This window comes from Lissotriton vulgaris, chromosome 12 (genome assembly GCF_964263255.1).
Source record: "Lissotriton vulgaris chromosome 12, aLisVul1.2, whole genome shotgun sequence".
NCBI classification, from domain to species: domain Eukaryota; kingdom Metazoa; phylum Chordata; class Amphibia; order Caudata; family Salamandridae; genus Lissotriton; species Lissotriton vulgaris.
Genome location: NC_141700.1, coordinates 46,717,952 through 46,725,106, shown reverse-complemented (window position 1 = coordinate 46,725,106; position 7,155 = coordinate 46,717,952).

The following is a 7,155-nucleotide window of genomic DNA, read 5'->3' as shown; positions in this document are numbered from 1 at the left end:
GGCAAATCGGAAGCCACTCTGCGCCCACCCCTGCTGCACCCACCTTGCTCCAGTCTGTAATTGGGTGGTTACGTCTTTAGGCAGTCCGCGGCAGGCCAATAGCACCAGTAAGCCCGGGTGGTGAAAAGGAGATGGGCAGTGCAGGCTAGCACTGCAACGCTGGCCTGAATGAGCCTTGGCCCTCTGGGCCTGCCTGCATGCGTCCTTACCTCCTCCTCGTCACAAGCCCCACAGGCTCCGCTTGTTGCCCCTGCCTTTGCCCCTGTTCTCGGCTCCACGCTGTTTAGTCCTCGGTGCTGGCACACCCGCAGGCGACTCAGCCCCCTTTGCAGCTCCTTGCAGTGTGCGCGGAGCCAGTGCCGGTTTGACAGGAGCGGGGTGGGATGAGACTCGCTGATGCTCTACACTTGGTCTCCCCCCAGTCACGATGACGACAGTATAGAGGTCGGGGGGCGAGGATCAAAGACCGGCATGCAGCAGGCGTTAACCGTCAGGCTCAGAGCAGGCTGAGAGCAGGGAGCAGCTGATCGGCGTCCTACTCACAGGGAAAATATTACAGGCAAAACAAACAACATGGAGACATAGCATCAATCTAGGATAAATTGTTAAAATGTTATTGATATCTTATTGATATCTTTCATTTCAAACTTGAACTACAAAAGGCCATCCAAATGTAGATCCGGAAACACTGGATCCAGACCAGACTTTCTGGATAGCCACAAGTAATTAATTTTGATATCTTAAAAAGCACCTAATGCAAAGCAAAGAGAATATATAAAACCAAACATCACATATAGAAAAGCATTGAAAACATAAGGCATTGAAGAGAGTGCCTGGCTATGTTTACGAACATTAGTTGACCTGCATGGTTGGTCCCTTTCGTCCTTCGATCAAAGGGGGATGATGGCGGGACTGCTGAAAGGCAGTAAATGGTCATATGGTCACGGCTAGTTGCCTCTTGATCCAGACATTTTCTCTAGGGCAGTGCTAAGTGCTGCAGAATTCACACTGTTCTACTCCAAGTTTTACCTTGTTTCTAACCTTCTTTTATTTTCTGAGGATTAATCCCTTTCTTCGCCTCCCACCAGTGTCCTCTACTGAAGTATCCTTGCAAGTTTCATGCTGTCTCTCTCCCTGATTTGATTATTGTTTTGTTTCTTAGGCATTAGTAGCTTTCTGCTGGCTCTCCCTGTTTTATTTTCTCATCCATCCTTTGTGCAGCACATTCTTCTAGGAGGCTGTGGCCGGTTGTACCCCTTGCTAGAAATAGTAAAAGGTTTGAGAAATAAAAAAAATATTATTGCCTACCATTATTTAGGTTTGAATGCATATTCTCCTGATATTTTCTTCATTTTTAAACACTTTTTAACTGATATTTAAAGCTTATTCGGTTATTTCTGTCGCTGGGATTCAATACGGGGTGGGTCCATGATGTACAGCGATATGGTATTTGGATGATTTAGTGTTGATCTAATATATTATTTTTTTTTGCTCTGGAAAAGCTTGATCATACACACTGTTTAAGATTGCAGGATACATTTTTTTTAACCATAGCCACTGCCCCATTCTGAATATTATAAAAGGGCTAATATATATCAAGAAGTTGTGATTATCCTTATTCAAATTATTAATGCTGTCTTGTGCTCGGAAGCATCCAAATTGTTGTTGTTTGTTTGCATCAATATAAAGTTTGTTTTGCATTTGAAAAACTATAGAATACAGGTCTGATGATGTGAGAGGCTCTGCCGTGATATTTAGACTTTTGGTTCCAAGCTAATGCAGGTACATTCTATATTAACGGTCGCGAAAAAACTATTACATAGCCGTCTGGAGTTCATGAATCTGTATGTTACGGATGTCCTCTGATCATAGATGAAAATCTAACAAAAACAGCACTTATTTTGTTCAATATGAATGGCACTGAGTCAGTAGGTTTACAATACTGTCCAGAGACAAGAGAGTGGCTTTTTCTGTCGCTTACTCACTAATGCAATTAGAAGTGTATGGTAATTTACTAAACGAGGGTTGCTCTAACTGTGTGCATGAGAGTTCCTGTCTAAGTAAATACTTTCCCGTAGATTCCTTGGATGCAAAGTCATGGTTCTGTAGTAGGGGATCTCTGTGTATAGTCATAATCTAGTGAATAGTCCCGCCCATGTGCGCGGACCCCGGAGCAATCAAAAATAATCTCTTAAGCTGTCAAAACATGCAGACCTGCATAGACACTTAAGAGAGAATTTAAAGACAGATAATGCAGCCTATATCCACAGGCTACACTGTCCAATACTTCAACTGGAAATTCCACCAAAAACCACAACAGCACAGCCTGTCCAGGGTTTTCCACAGAGAAAAACCTTGCTTTGAACAGCAAAACCCTCTGGAATGATAGAGAGGAAGGAGTGGACAGACAAGCCCCATAGGCTGCCATTATGTGGCTCAAAACAGGATACTGTGCCTTTAAGAGAACTTCCCAGAAGCCTCACAGTATCCCAGAATGCAGTGCAGGTCCCTTTCACCTTCAGTTCTTTTTGAAGGCGTAACACGCCAGACCTGTAGCATTCCTTACATGAATATCTCTCTCCACCGGGGAGGAGGGCGGGCGCTTATGACTATAACAGAGATACCCCTACTACAGAACTGGAGTTACAGGACAGAAACTACTCCTTCTGTAGTAGGGGATCTCTGTGTATAGTCATAATCTAGTGAATAGAATGGCAAGCCCATCCCCACACCAAAGCGGCGGTGGAGAAACGAGAAATAACACCACTATCGTGCGAACAAATGTCGCAGCGAAGCCTGCCCAACCTGAGCATCTGCCCTGGTATCAGTGTCCAGACAGTAATGCTTAGCCAAGGTATGGACCGTCTTCCAAGTGGCGGCCATGCAGATTTCTGCAATCGGAACATTAAGCAGCAAAGCAGTCGCAGCAGCTTTGCCCCTGGTGGAATGAGCCTTAGGTTTACCTCCTAAGGTCGTATTAGTCTGTTGGTAACACAATAGTGTACAGGACACAATCCACCTAGAGATGGATTGTTTTGAGGTAGCAAAACCGGTCCAGACTGATTCATAATTGTCAAACAATGGATCTGAACCACGAATATCTCTGGTTTTAGCCAGATAAAATTCCAACACCCTCCTAACATCCAGGGAATGTAGGGACCTTCCCGCTGGAGATGCCAGATTCTGAACAAACGTAGACAAAGTTATTGTCTGATTGACATGAAAACCAGAAAGAACCTTAGGAAGACATTTAGGGTGAGTATGCGTAACAACCTCAGCAGCATGAAATACAGGATAAGGTCCTTGGCAACACAACGCCTGAATACCACTCCCCCTGCGGGCCGATGTGATGGCCACGAGGAACGCCGCCTTCCAGGACAGATGCTGCAACGAAGCCCTATGAATAGGTTCAAAAGGCTCCTACATCAATCTGGACAGCACCACATTCAATTTCCATGAAGGCGAAGGAAGCCAGACAGGAGGGAATGCTTTCTTCCAGCCTTCCAAAAAAATCTTTGATCACAGGGATCTGGAAGAAGGAAGTCTGAAGGGCATTTCCTGTAGGCAGTCAGCGCAGCAATATGAACCGTAATGGAGTAGACATTAAGGCCCGACTGCGCCAGGCGTAGAAGATACAGAAGAAAGACATCTTCCTTACACGTCGACAAGGCATGGTCCTTGGACTTGCACCAGATGCAAAAACTTCTTTCACTATTAAGCAGAAAAAGTCCTAGTGGAAGGATGCTTAGCCTCCTTCAGTATGTCCATACAAACTTCTGGTAGATTCAAATGGCCATATCACACTATCTCAGGAGCCATGCAGCCAAACTCAAAGACGAGAGGTTGGGGTGCAACGTCTGCCCCCTGAACTTTGCGAGAAGGTCCGGCCTGCAAGGCCTCCGTATGAGAGGACGGAGAGACCGGTAAACAGGTCCGTGAACCACCACTGTCTGGGCCATTCCGGGGCAATCAGGATCATCCGCGCCCTGGACTGGGACAGCTTGATGAACACCGCCGGAATCAAGGGAAAGGGTGGAAAAGCGTACAGAAAGCTGTTCGACCAGTTAATCCAGAACGCATTCCCCAGCTTCCCCACAGGCAGTACCTGGAGGCGAAGTCTCGGCATTCGCCGAAGACTTCTCCTAGTACTTCGTCGTTTATGACCCACTCATGGCTTTCCTGAATCAGTCTGCTCAGCACGTCTGCCCGAGCATTCTGCACACCTGGCAGATGGGTAGCCGTTAGAGTCAGTCGCCAGATCGCCCGCGCCTCTTGCGACAGAGTGCGCGATCTCGAACCCCCCTGCTTGTTGAGGTAATAGATTGTGGTCAAATTGTCCGTCTGTACAAGCAGAGAGTTGATCTGGAAGGACGGAAGAAACGCCTTCAATGCCAAGGGAACAGCTCTGAGTTCCCAGAAAATGATGTGATACGTGGACTCCATCGGGGACCACGTTCCTTGTATCTGCAAGTCCACGGAAAGCGCCCCCCAGCCGTGGGGAGACGCATCCGTCACGACAGTCTGTGTGGAAATGTCCTTGTGAAAGGGAACCCCTCTTAGGAGATTCTCCGCTGAACACTACCACTTCAGAGACTGAAGAGCACGCAGAGACAGTCGTATCTTATCGCCCAAGGATCCTTTCCTCTAATCCCACTGATCCTCCAAGCACTCCTGCAAAGGTCTCATGAGCAGCCGTGCGTATGGCGTGAGGAACATACAAGAGGCCACCGACCCCAGTAGAGAAGACACCGTCTCCACTACCGTAGATGGGGCGGTCACAAGAGCCTGAGCCTTCCCAAGGGGAGATAATCGACTCTCCACCGGAGGAGACACGCTTGCTGACAGCGTATTGACGGAGGCTCCCAAGTACTGTATGCACTGGACCGGAATGGGGACAGACTCGGACATGTTGATGTGCCACCCCAGCTCGTTCCAGAGAACGCACATCCTCCTGAAGTGCGCCTGAGCTTCCGAGAAGGAGGAGGCCCTGATCAACCAATCGTCCAGGCACGGTTAGAGAAGCCACCTCGTTTTTCCACAGGCGTGCAGCTACCACTGCCATGCACTTCGAGAATAGTCTGGGCGCAGACTTCAGCCCGACTGGCAGTACTGTGTACTGATAATGACGGGCGCAGACCTGGAATCGCAGGAACTTCCTGTGTGCAATGAGCACATGGGAGTATGCATCCCGTAGATCTATGGCACCAAGCCAATCTCCCTGTTGCAGCAGAGCATAAACCTGATGCAACGACAGCATGCGAACCTCCTCTACTGCGAATCCACTTGTTTGCTTGTCGCAAATCCAGAATGGGCCGGAACTCGTTCCTGTCCTTCTCACGAACCAGAAGAACCGCGAGTACAGACCTCTCCTCTTTTGAGACAGAGGTACGTCCTCTATCGCCCTTGTCCTAGACAGGATAACGGCCTCTACTTAGAGCTCGCACCGCTGAAACCGCGAGCCGACCGGAGGAAGTGCTGGAGGAGAGCCGATGAACCGAAGACTGACTTAGACCCAGCCGGCCTTTGTTCGCCGAGGAGCCACAAGCTCTCCCGCGTATGCGCACAATATACTTGTAAAGCATCAAGTGGCGGCCCGGGACCACCGGCAAATCCTGGGAGGAAAAACGCCGCTAGAAAGGGCAGAAGGCCTCAGGCCGTTCTCCATGCCCCAAACCTACAGCCGTCCAAAAGTCTCTGATTCAGACTTCATGCGGGCCACTCACTACTCTCATGGCAACCCAAGGGTTGCCCAAAGAACGGGAGAGTAGAAGCACACTGCTGAGCCGCAGGCTGCAGAGACGTCAGGCAAATAAAAGTATGGCAATGTAGGACAAACCCACAATACCTGGGGGTAGGCAGGAGAGAAAAACTTCGCTCCGACACCGATGCCTAGATCCGAAACTATCAGGCCCATTAGACCACCTCTTGTAAGGCTTCCCTCCTGTCTCTCGGCAGAGGAACCACAAATCGGTGAAGAAAACCCCCCCCACAGAGGGATCTCACAACAACGGTCCAACAACCACGGGCCACAGCGCGAGGCCTACATGCCGCCACCCCTGCGACCAAGTCAGGAGCACGGTCGGAGCCAGAACCTCCTGCCAGGCGGTAGTGGACGAAAGGTAAGTCCCGCCAACCAGTAAAGAGTCGGAGAGGGACTCCCCGTACTCATGGCAGACGCATCCCTGGCATCAAGGCACGGAGGTTCGCAGACTGAGGGGCAAAAGGCCCCTGGGGTGTTGGACGGAAGAGGGAACCGAGGGGATTCTGAAACATCCCCGGAGGTCTCACCAGTAGTGGTTGAGCAGGAGGCGACCTAGCAGACGTGCAGGCATGCAAGCACTCAAAACTAAGCAAAAGGACAAACGTCCCTCGTGTACACGTGGTGAGTAACCACAAACTCCCCATCAGAAGGGTTCCTCGACGCTGATCAACTGCTCTGCGTCGTGAGTGGAAGGTGCCGGGAACACAAAGTCCCCTCTACGACGGGAGGCTCACCAAGGAGCGAGGCCTGGAACCAGACCCAGGCGTCAAGAGCCGGCAGTACTCTGCGGCTGTAACCCATGACGCCGACCTCACTACGACGTCACCATCACTAAGACAGTGACTGTCTCTATGACAACCAACACTCAGACGTCAAAATGTCACTAGGTGTCAACCAAGGAGACGCCGAGCCATCACTAACGGTGAAGTCCTGACCCAACGGAAGAGGGCAGAGCCCAAGTGACCAATGCCCCAAAAGGAGCATCACTGCTCCATGACGTTGAGCCTCACCGCTCCATGACGTCTAGCCTCCCTGTCCCATGACGTCGAGCATCCCTGCCCCATGACGTCGAGCATCCCTGCTCCATGACGTCGAGCATCACCGCTCCATGACGTCGAGCAGCACCGCTCCATGACGTCGAGGCACCCCATGACGTCGGGGAACCCCATGACGTCGAGGTACTCCATGACGTCGAGACACTCCATGACGTCGACGTCGAGACACTCCATGACGTCGACGTCGAGACACTCCATGGCGTCGACGTCGAGACACTCCATGGCGTCGACGTCGAGACACTCCATGGCGTCGACGTCGAGACACTCCATGGCGTCGACGTCGAGACACTCCATGGCGTCGACGTCGAGACACTCCATGCTCGAGGCCCTTCATGACGT